An 11,852-nucleotide genomic window follows, 5' to 3' on the forward strand; every position below is an offset into this window, starting at 1 on the left:
TGGTGTCCCTCGCGGTAGCTTGGTATGCAGTTACAGGTGAACACGTGAACACCAGCAAAAAACAGAAAAAGAAAACCTGCCCTTGTCTGGAGTTTCTCTCCTTCCAACAGTATCTCTGCAGCAGTAAATAGTTTTCCGGTTTTGCATTAATACAATTGGTGTAAGTAACTCGCACTTCCTGTCCCGCTCCCCCTCCCATGTCGCCTGGGGTGGCCAAGCTGGGGAGATGTGCCATGCTGCTTCTCTCTGGCCTCCCAGGGCCAGCTGCAGGGGTGGGGCCTCTGTGGGCCACCATTCCTGCAGGTCACCAAATTGCTATTTGAATGCAACATCTTTGTGGTGTCTTTCTCATGCAAGCAAAGTTATGTACTCTTTCCTGTCTGCTGTCGCATCTGTGCTCGGGTTGCTTAAATATTATTTGTGATGGGGAGGTTTTAATCTGGTTCTGCAGAGGGAAGCAGGGCTGTGGGGCACGTTTAATTGGCTCCCAGCAGAGCGGTGAGCGCTTCAGTGGCGTGTGGGGTTTTTTGTTCCCTCCCTCTAGAAGTGTTACCGTTTTCACGTCCTATTAATGTCCTCTGGTCGTTAAATTACAGCAGCACATTATAGCGGAGCCGGGTTCCCTCCTGGAGTGAATACAAATGAAGGGCATCTACTTGTATTTTTAGAGGTTTTTGGAGAATTTAGTGATTTGTGGCTTTGATCAATCCTGTTGACTGGTGTATGTCTGAGCAAACCTGTTTCAAATAAATCTTTTGTTAAAGTAAATGATTCGACCGTGTTTTATTTTGGAATTTTCTTTTCCACTAATAAGCAGTTACTGCCATGGGGACTTGGGCCTATAACACAGGGTTCTGCCAGCAGGTGTGACTCAATGTGCAGGGGTCTGAACTGCAGACGAACGGGAGCTCCCCTCTGAGGCCAGGCCCCCTTCAGGGGAAGAGGGTCCGGGGCCACGATGTTTGGAATTGGCCACTGAAAGGAAAGACTTGTGCTTAGACCTGCTTGCCTCGATTGCTTTCCTCCCTCTGGTTCACCTCGCTTCCTCTGCAAACAGAGGGAGCAGTTCAAATTCTGTTGCCAAGCATGGAATCATGACATTGTTATTTCAAAGACAGGAAAGACACCTCTGTCCCTTCCCTGTTAGTACAAGGAATTGTATTCGGGTCAGCGTCCTTTGCCTCGAGGTCCCCTGCGATGCCTCACAAGGACAGCCTCGTTGAACCTGGGGTAAGGTGGGAGCTGGAGGGCCCAGATGTTGGCCTTGGGTTTACTGCCTACGTGCCAGGCTTTGTTTGGGTGGCTCTCCACTGCCCCAGCGGGATGTGGCCTGGGGATGGGGGACAGCCTGTTAGTTCTCTGCGGAGGCTTGGGTCTGGATCCCAAAAGACCTCTTACTCGCCCAGCCTGAACCGACTGCAGTTTCCCATGGCTGACTGGTGCCTCCCAGACAGTCCCCGTCCTACCAGGCCTGGGTTCCGCAGGCTCAGGGGACTCCTGGCCTTGGGGCTGCGTCCCCAGGCACGGCAGGGACACAGGGGCCTCCTCTGGGCGGCAGAGCTCTGCAGCTGGGAGCACTCCAGGGAAGGAGGGTCTCTCCTGCTCGACATAGGCCAGGCCTTTTTTCTTTTCTTTTTCCCAGTGATGAAAAACTGAAAACCATTTAATGCAATCAATGGCGAAGCGTTAAATTCCAGCATTTGCCATTTCTTGGTTGTATCTTTACAAAATCTATCTTTGCTGCTGCAGTGCTTTTCCCGAAATGCCATTCTTCACTGGTGCTTACCAGAATAAACTTGAACTACTGAGAGGCTGTTATCAGCTGAAAACAGTTTGCAGACCCTACATTTCTGCCTAAAGCAATGTTCTTCGTAGGAGTGTCTTTTCTGAGAAAGATGCAGGAAACTTTGGAAAATCATTCAGATTCTGTTATTTATTTCCACAATGTTTATGTAAGAGACACGCATAACATGAGGGGTTGAAATGTGCAGCAAAGCGGCAGGCACATGACCAGGGCTTCTCCAGCCTCCGACAGCGTTTGCCTTGCTCTGCTCCACGTGCAAGTCTTTCCAGGGAACTTTCCAGCACTTGTTGAAAGCCAAGCAGTGATTTCAGCTGGGGCTACAGATGAGGCTCTGGAACTTTATTACCAAAGGAGAACAACAACAAAAAAAATCCCTCCACCTACCAAAGCTACAAGCACCAAACACACCCAAGCCAGCGCACATGCATTAAGCTTTCATTTATTAAAAATAGGCCACACACATATATAAAATGACTTAAAGTTCGTGAGGGTTGGCCTCAAAGCTCTGTCTTCAGCTTTTGTCTCTTTCTGCAGTTAACTGTCCCTGGCTTGAGATTCCAGAGCGATGGATGTTTAGGGAAAGGGTGCCCCAGCTATCCTTCCAACAGCAGCTGGGCCTGAGCCTTTGATTGGAATGGTCTGCCCCGAGAGTTGCTACATCATTGTTATTAAATGGTCCACAAAGTGCAATGGTAGGGATACTCTCTCCTCTGCTGTAAAAAAGAACAAATGTGTTTTGAAATATTCTAAATTAATTGCCAAGAAAAATTTCCCCAACTTTCAAACGGTGGTGAGGAATACATCAAGTTCTGTGCAGTGAAAAGCTCTTCTGCCGACCCAACGCTCTTGCCAAGTGGCCTTGAATGGAGAGTGTGTCTGGCTGTTAAGAGCTGAAAGAGAGTAGCCCATTAGCCGGGAGCAAAGCTGTTATGTTAAACTCACGGTTTCCCTTCCCAGCGTCCTCAAGAGGAGCTGCCTGCAAATTACGTACAAAGATGGCTGCAGGAAAAGCCCTTGAATCTGTTTCAATCTTACGTTTAAAATTGGCTGGCGGTGCGGGGGTGGGGTTGCGAGGCCCTCACTCATCTGTACGAGAAACCGCCTCCAAGCAAATGGATTCAGCACTTTAGCCGGAAAACGTTTGCATTCAATCCCACTCCCCAGTTTATTTGATCAAAAGCCTCAACAGGGAGCCACGAGCCAAGGGGCGCCGCACAGAAGCCCCTGCCCTGTGCGTGAGGGACAACCGTCCGGCCCCACGGGGTGCTCTTGAGACCCTGTGTGCGGAAGCGCACGTAAATGTACCTTTCTGATGGTCCTGCGGGAAAAAGGGAGGAGACACACACGTACATGAATGCAGAAAAAAATTCATTTTAATGTTGAGATTTGGCAACGCAGCTCTGACGGTGCCATGGAAGGTAAGTAAGGGCTTAGCCCGCGTCTCCCTTTGGGAAGGAACCAACCCACCCCCGCAACTGCACGTGCTGAAGGAAACTGCTTCAGGGCACTTTCAGGCCCAGCTGAGCAGCCAGCCAGGTGCTTGTCTGAGAACCAGGGACCTTTCTGCTAAAACTGCGGGGCTCCTGATCTCAAGGAGAGGCCTCAGCTGGTGGGCAGAGGCCGGCAGCACGGGGCCTCGCGGTTCAGGTGGTTAGAGGTGGGAGCCCCACCTGCTATCCACTTTGAATCCACCCCCTGGGGAGCTTCCGCATCAGGGCGCTCTTATTGCCCTGGAGTCCGAGCCGACCTCCAGACGTGGGAGATGCGGTGGTGAACCGGAGCCTCCGCCCTCAGGGAGCGCACCTTCCAGCGGGAGAGACAGACGGTGAAGGAATATCCAGTCTGAGACCCTGTCCTGCAGTGTGGACGGTAAGTACGTGCCCGCTCCGTGGCCCGATACCAGGGCCTGATCCTGCGGCTCCCCAGTGGATGGTTCAGTCTTACTCAACACATGCCATCGTTCTTCTCTTGTCAAAAGAACGTCTTAAAACTCCTGTGTGACTTGACTTGTCCCTGTTGACCATACACATGAGTGACCGGGAGACGGGGCAATATGTCCTCTTTTCCCTCCCGCATGGCGGCCTCTCTGCTCACAGAGAGTGGATGGCATTTGCTGAATACGACTGAACCTGCCCGCCTGCACTCTGCTGCTCCTGCTCCCTTCTTCTCCCTGGTGGCTTCAGTCCTTGCTGTCCTCGGGGGCTTGGTTCTGTTGCGGTCGACCTCCTCCAGGAGCTCTTCCCAGACCCGGCGCCCTTCCTCTGCCCTGTGATAGCTTTGCCCGGGGCATCTGGGCACTCGGGCTTGTGCCGTTTTTACATTACAATACACATCTTACACGGGTCATGTACTGCCCCACGGCAAGGATCTGTTACCACACGTGCACAGCGTAGCTTGTGCAATGGAATGAACAGTGGACTCTGAGCGCTTGCATTTAAGTATGTATTGGGCCAATTATCAGCCTCATGACCTTGAAAAAAAAATCATTTAGCTTCTCTGCACCTCAGTATCTTCACCTGTGGGCCTGGGACTCTACCTGCCCTACCTCCTCACAGGTGACGTGGGCAGGGCTGACATGCGGCATCCACACTGGTAGGACTTCCAGTTGATGGATAGCCACGGCCCTTGTCAGTGCAGGGGTCGCTGGGGTGCCCACCTCCGCCTCCTCCTCAGACCTTTCCACAGTCCAGCAACTATGAGGGGATGCCCAGGTGGGGCCTCTTGGCCTGACAGCATCACAGCCCTTGTCTGTTACGGCCGCTCAGTGTCCACTGCCTCCAGATGGAAAAGCGTTTTTAATAACACCTGTGGTTGGGAGCCTCTCTGTTCACTGTGCGATCCCAAAGCTATTCCAGGCACTCTGCTATATCCTAATGATATGGAAAAAGAAGGCACCCAAAGAGCTCAGACCAGTAGGGAGACAACGTACAAATATACAAGATGCAGCTGAAGCCTTTTAGTTATCTATTATTAGGCAACAAACCACCTCAACACTCAGGAGCTTAAAATAACAATGGCTTCTTCAAAAAAATGAAACATAGCCGGGGGTGCCTGTAGTCGCTGCTGCTTGGGAAGCTGAAGTGGAAGGATTGCTGGAGCCCAGGAGTTCAGGACCAGCCTGGGCAGCATAGTGCGATCCCATCTCAAAACAAGCAAACAAAGAAATTAAACATAGAATTACCATATGATCCAGCAATCCCACTTCTGTGTATATACCCAAAAGAATTGAAATCGGGGTCTCTGAGAAATGTGTATAGACTCATGTCCGTAGCAGAACAATAGCCAAAAGATGAAAACCACCCAAATGCACATCAGCAGATGAATGGATAAACAAAAAGTGGTATATAGAGACAATGGAATAAATATTATTCAGACTTTAAAAAGGAAACTCTGACACTTTCTACAGCTAGAGTGGGAATGAACCTTGGATGAAACTTGAAGACAGTGAAATAAGCCTGACACAGAAGGGTACATACTGTAGTATTGCCACTTACATGAGGTATCTAGAGTAGTCAAATTCACAGGGACAGAAAGTGGAAGGGTGGTTACCAGGGGCTGGGGGAGGGGAATGGGGAGTTAGTGTTTAACGGGGACAGAGTTTCAGTTTGGGAAGCTGAAAAAGTTCTGGAGATGGGTGGGTGGCGATAGTCGCACAGCAGTGAGAATGCCACTTACAAATGGTTACAGTTTTATGTATATTGTACCACAATTTTTTAAAAGAAAAAGAATAATCTTTTCTTTTTCTCACAAATCTGTGATTTACACAGTGCTCAGCAGTAATGACCCATCTCTGCTCCGTATGTCTGGGACCTCAATTGGAATGAGTTAAATGACAGGGACTGTGCCATGGATTGACAGTTTCTGTCCCCTCCCAATTTGTATGTTGAACCCCTAACCCCCAAGAGATGGTATTGTGGGGTAATTAGGTGGTGAGGGGGGCACTGTCGGGACGGGATCGGTGCCCTCGTTAGGAAGAGAAGCTGCCGCCTGCAGCCCGGTGAGGAACCTCACCGGAACCTGCCCACACTGGCACCCTGGTCTTAGACTTCCAGCCTGTGAGGAATAAATGTGGTGTAAGCCCCCATCTAGTGCTCTGTGTAGCAACTCGAGCCAACCGAGACAGGCTGCCTGGGCATCTACATCTCTTTCTGTCATCTCTCGTCCTCGCCTGGTGGCCTCCCGCATGGTCTCTCCACTATGGTGGCCTCACAGTGCTTGGACTTCTTAAGTGGCAACTCAGGGCTCCTAGCATGAGTGTCCCGAGAGATAGGACGTAGCAGCTGCCAGGCCCTGAGGGCTGGGCCAGGAGACAGGCCCGGCATCACTGACCAAAATGCTATCGGTGCTGACCCACAGAGCCTGCGCTGGGCCAGGGAGGGGCTCACACCCCACCTGTCCATTGTCATTTTTATTCTCCACAATGAGATCAGTGAAGCATGAATGAGGGCTAAGGTAATGTGGTGACGAGATTGCTCTCGGGGCTTCCAAGAGAGCTCTGGGGAAGAGGACAAGGTTGCATCCAGGAGGAGGTAATTGATGTGAAGAGATTTTGTAAAATTAAAGGGTAAAATATTCTACCAGTACATAATAATGGTGACAATACATATTGAATTAAGACAAGGCTTGCAGCTGCTTCCTAATCAATAAGATGTAAGATGCAGTAAAACATAGACGTGACTCTCACGCCATCAAATGAACTGAGGGGACTCTGTTTGCTGATCTGGGGGTGCCTGTGGCAGGCCCCTCGCAGAGACGTGCACGACCTCAGGAACCAGGCCCTGTGGTGATGTCCAGATGGAGCATCTTGCTCCTCCTTCCACCTTAGGCAAATCAAGGCCACAGACACACTGAGCACCACTAACTGCAACATCCTGCAAGGTGAACTGTGGTCATGAGTTCAATGTAGCCAATTCGTTTTCTGCCACTCCTAGAGAGGGACGTGGCTCAGATGCCATTCGTCAAGCACGATTTTCCCTAAGAGCCACATTAGGAAAATGCCACTGAATCCAGTGAGGCTGTGATACTGCTCAAGAAATGGTTGCTGAATGACTATTGATCCTCAGACACTCAACAAGAAGTCTTTCTGTTCCAACACACCTTTCTTTAGATACAAACTTTCTTAAAGCTAAAACTAATATAGAAATACTGCACTAATCAAAAAAGAAAAAAATTGGAAACTCATTAAGAATAAAAACTAGAAAAAAATCTTCCCCACGTCATGCTTAGCCTTACAATTAAATATTAAATTGTTTTAAGATACCTCTGGTGATTTCAGAACTCTAGGATCTTCACCTGGGCCTGTCAGACCAAATGTTTGGAATCAAACAGTGACAAAGATCTAAACAGGAGCAGCAAAGATCATGTGCACAAAAGTGACCATAGAAAGGGGCCCAGAATAAAGGAAAAAGGACTAACAATCCTATTCTACCTCAGAATAGGACTATTTGAAACTGACTATTTGAAAACCCTTGTGATCAAAGCCAAGCCCGTGGGCTAGTCCACTTAATGCCTAGTTTTACTGGACCCTACATTTAAATGTAGTATTCTACTGGTATAAGGACGTCTTCTTAAATTCTTTTTGAAATACTTAAAATCTTTATGTTCATATGCCTTTTACTTCCACAAATATGAACTGCAAGCATGCAGATGTTCCTCAGTTTAGGATGGGGTTACATCCTGATAAACCCTCAGTAAGTTGAAAATATTGCAAGCCAAAAATGCATTTAATAAACCTAACCCAGCCTTAGGGGTAGTAACTGCTTCCTGGCATGTAGTATCTCTGTGTCACCTCAGCATTGTCACTTGCTATTTCAGTTCTCCAACATCTGTTCAACCAACTCCTCACACAGCTTTTCTCTGTTAAAATCACTGGTGTGACTATGGCCATAGCCACAATGACAAGTGTACGTATATCCTGTGACACAGCAGTGCCACTCCTGGAATTCCACAGAGAGAACTGAGCGCTTATGTACCAATAGGCATGTTTCTAAATGTTCCTGCCATCATCATTTCTAACAGCACAAAACTGAAAATAACCCAAATGTCCATCAACAGTAGAATGGCTAAAAAATTATGGGATAGTTGTACAATGGAATACTAGACGGCCATGGACAAACTGATACTCCTACTGCAAACTACTGCTCTGGTCAATAATGATCATTCTTTGCATGACCAGACACAAGGAAGTACACACCGTGTGAGTCCATCCGTATGAAGTTCAAAGCCAAGCAGAGCTCGTCTATGGAGTTAAAGGTCAGAGGCGCACTTACCTTTGAAGAGAGCTAGCAACTGGATCTTTCTCTCTTGATCTGAGCCATACGTTTAAGATTTGTGTACCTTACTGTTCGGAGCGATGCCAAGTGGCTGGCTGGAAAGGCCCGTTGGAGGAGCCAAGCCTAGTAGACACACAGGCATGGGGAGAAAACTTGGGAATTTACGGAGCAACAATGCAGAGAGACAAGTAAAGACCACTCAGGGCATTACAAAGAGTGGTATGGACTCAAGGGACAGAGAAAGCCAATTCTGTACAAGTCTCCTAGGCAACCAAAAAACACAAAAAATTTAGACTATCCCAGATAAGACACTATTGATTCATTATTGAAACAAAAATAAGAAAAATCTCCTAAGCTAGTTTTTTTATAAGCATCTCTATATATTTGGGGTATTTGTTGACATAAATTTATGTAGTATTTCTCTATTGGACAGGTTAAAAATATCTGAAAAGAAGTTGTATGTTGATTATAAAAATCTATTGGATGTCACTAGCACTGTGCTATGTTGCATCCTTTCGTCCCCACGCCAACCCTAGCAGGTGTTATTAATCTCCTCTTACCGAAAGCACCCTGAGGTTCAGAGACATAAAGTGCACACTGAAGTCCACACCACAAGTGGTAGAAATCAGCTCTGACTCGGGTCCATCCGTCCAACTTCAGAGGAAGTTGGATAGAACCAGCTACACCCGAGGCAAGCAAAGCTGAGCACTGCAAACAGATTTGTCTCTTAACAAGTCGGAGTTGAGGACAGAGTCTTGGATGAGATAGTCTTATATAATAAGTTCTTTCTGTTTTAAATTTCCCTGTGATCATTCTATACATGCATGTATACACACATGTGGTAATTTTATATTTTATATACATGTTGCAGATGGCAATCAGTCTTCTCCAGCTGTTAAGACTCCTGAGTAAATAATGTACTGTGTAACCTATGATTTTTCTAAATGGGAAGACCTGAACTTCAAGATGGTTAAAATTAAGATGCAAATTTTGTTTAAAATCAGTCTTAAAGCTGCCATCATCAACTTTTTACCCTTTTATCATCTCTTATTCAGAAGTTTTTTAAAAGGCATCAATTTTTAATTTCTTGTTCTTGATTTGAGTCCAGGTCCTTCAAGTCTAACCATAAATGTTGAAGGCCATTTATGAAGGTTTAACTGTAAACAGCAAAATGACCCTCGCAGCCAAACCCCGACTCAAAGCTGTAATTTTATCTCAACGTTACTCTGTCATGGTGGTGTGGGGTGATAGTTAATATCTAAAAATACCTAACATCTTTGACAGGAGTAACTGAGTGTTTTCCTGGGGTTTTATTTCTCCATTTTTCACTGATAAATGATTCTATACAGAAAAACAAAGGTCAAAGGAAAGCAAATGCCAATCAACACACTAAAACACACTGACCTAGTATATTGCTATAATTTTCAGGAAAAGAGTGAATAATTTCTAATTCTTCACCATTTTTCACTCACTCAAGCCCTGAAAGGCACTTGAATCACAATAACATTCACGGTCTCAATGAAGAAAAAAGTTTTCAGAAGGCAAAGAAATTTTTTGTGTAGGTATTTTTGAATGAAGAGGCTGAATAAAAATAGCTGATTTCCAGCTCTTAGAGAGAAAGAGAATAGACATGTCCTCAAGGCTTTACCATCTAAGGCAGCAGAGGAAAAGGAGGATTAAGGTTGAATGAGGAGGAATGGTGTTCTCATTTGTATGCATGCTTGTCCTCTTACAATATTTCAGCTGCCCCTTTTAAACATAAAAGGTGCTGTGAGGTTGAGCACAAAGGGTGTGCCTTCTCTGGTGGCCAGGCCCGACCCCGACCCAGGTCTTCTTGTCCCTTCTCTGGCAGGCCCCCGGAGTCTGCCCACTTCCTGGCATGTTTAAAGCCAAGGCCACCACCTGTTCCATGCCTCAAGATTCCTCTGCCCAAGATCAGCACCATTGTAAGATTACACAGCTTCCTCAGAGGCTTTGATTGTCCTCTTAAGAGGCAAGAGAAATAAGCAAAAATGAGGAAGTGACCACATTTTTCAAAATCCTAGAAAGTTCATGGAGCCATTACTGCTGATATGCTATTTACTTAGCAGTAACTTATTAAGTCCAGTAGGGCTGGCAGGTGTCTGGGATGCTTATTTTCTATCCTAACGACTGACAGGGCCAGTCTATGTCTCTCTGCCCATCGTCACCCTCTCCCCAGATTCCCAGGAGCTCCCCATGCACGTGCCAGAGTAGAGTCTGCCCTGCCACACGCTGCCTACTTTAATGATGCTATTCTGACTGCCTGCAGGAAGACCGGGCTGAGCGAATGAGAAGTCTCAGTTCTGAAGGCCCCTGAAAAGAAACACACTTATTCCTTTGTTTAAGCATTTAGGAAGCTCAAGCAACTGAAAGCAAGCATGCTGTCTATTAAACTGCAGACCCACTTGAACAAATCTCTGAGATGTGTGTGGTAGGGAGACTTGCACTCTCAGCAAAAGACTACTGTGAATTTGCAGCAAACAGACAAAGGTCTGAGAGCAAAAGGACTCGCCTGCAGCGCCAATGTTAATAGTAGGTGGGGCTGCACTGAGAACGAACCTCTGTGGGATGTCAACTTTCAGCACCACCCGAACTTTCTTTCCCGCCATTCAGAGCATTTATGAGCCTCTGCCCCGACTTTCTTAACCACTTTCATTCTAACCTTCCTGGTTTCTTCAGCAATCCTTCTGAAGGGAACTTAAATCCTCACTTTTAACAAAACAAGGAGAAAATACGGGTTGCAAAGCTATGAAATGAAACTGCACAATCCTTAAAGTGTGAGCTCAAGATAAATTTAATGGATGAAATATTTCATTAATCCAGCTGTGGGAACTTAATCAGAAATGGAAGTAAGTACGCTAAATGCAAACACAAAGGTCTTTATGGCATTTTCACCACTTTGGATGTTGACACTATTGTTAAATTTTAACTTCTCCAGCGGCAGCAGAAATGATAGATGTATAGTTTCCATACTTTTCAATAGACTCAAACAGCTGGTTAGTTTTTTCTTCCTCGCAATCAAAGGGTCTGACTTTCTCTCCTGTAAGCAGGGATACAAAATCCCCTGGAATTATTATAAATGGACACTAGAGGTTTAGATACAGCAGAGAATTTGCAGCAGGAAACTATTTTTCGATTTGTAAATACTCCCTCCACTTTTTTTTTTTTTGACAGATTTTAGACTATTTCTACTGGGTGCAAATTACACTTTATAGGTTCTGGTTTTTATATTTCATGACAGCAAGGACGGTATACTTAAACTAGGTGTTAGAACTTTTTTACTTTGCCAGCTAAATTTCTCCATCTTTTACCTAAAGTGAAAAGGTCCGAGGTTGCTTCTAATGATGTTATAATTTTGGAAAAACCAAGTAGCATTCACTAAATGAAAAACTCATTTCATTTACTAAAGTGCACTTTTGCTTTAATCATGGTATTTAATTACCACAGAGAAAGGGGGGAAAGATCAGATAATCTCATGTAAGAAAAGCCAGCACTCTCCATCCCTCTGTGTTTAAACAGGCTGCCAAGAATGTCACAGAGGCTACCCCTAAGCGAGGACTAGTTTAGGGACTGGCAAACTATAGCCTGCTGGCCAAACTCAGCTCACTGCCTAATTTTGTACAGCATGGATGGTAGAATGGTTTTCACATTTTGAAACGGCTGGGAGAAAAATTTGAAAGAGTATTTTGCAACATGAAAAGTATATGAAATTCAAATTTCAGTGTCTATCAATAAGGTTTTATTGGAACCTAGCC

This window comes from Lemur catta, chromosome 13, assembly GCF_020740605.2.
Source record: "Lemur catta isolate mLemCat1 chromosome 13, mLemCat1.pri, whole genome shotgun sequence".
Taxonomy (NCBI): Eukaryota; Metazoa; Chordata; class Mammalia; order Primates; family Lemuridae; genus Lemur; species Lemur catta.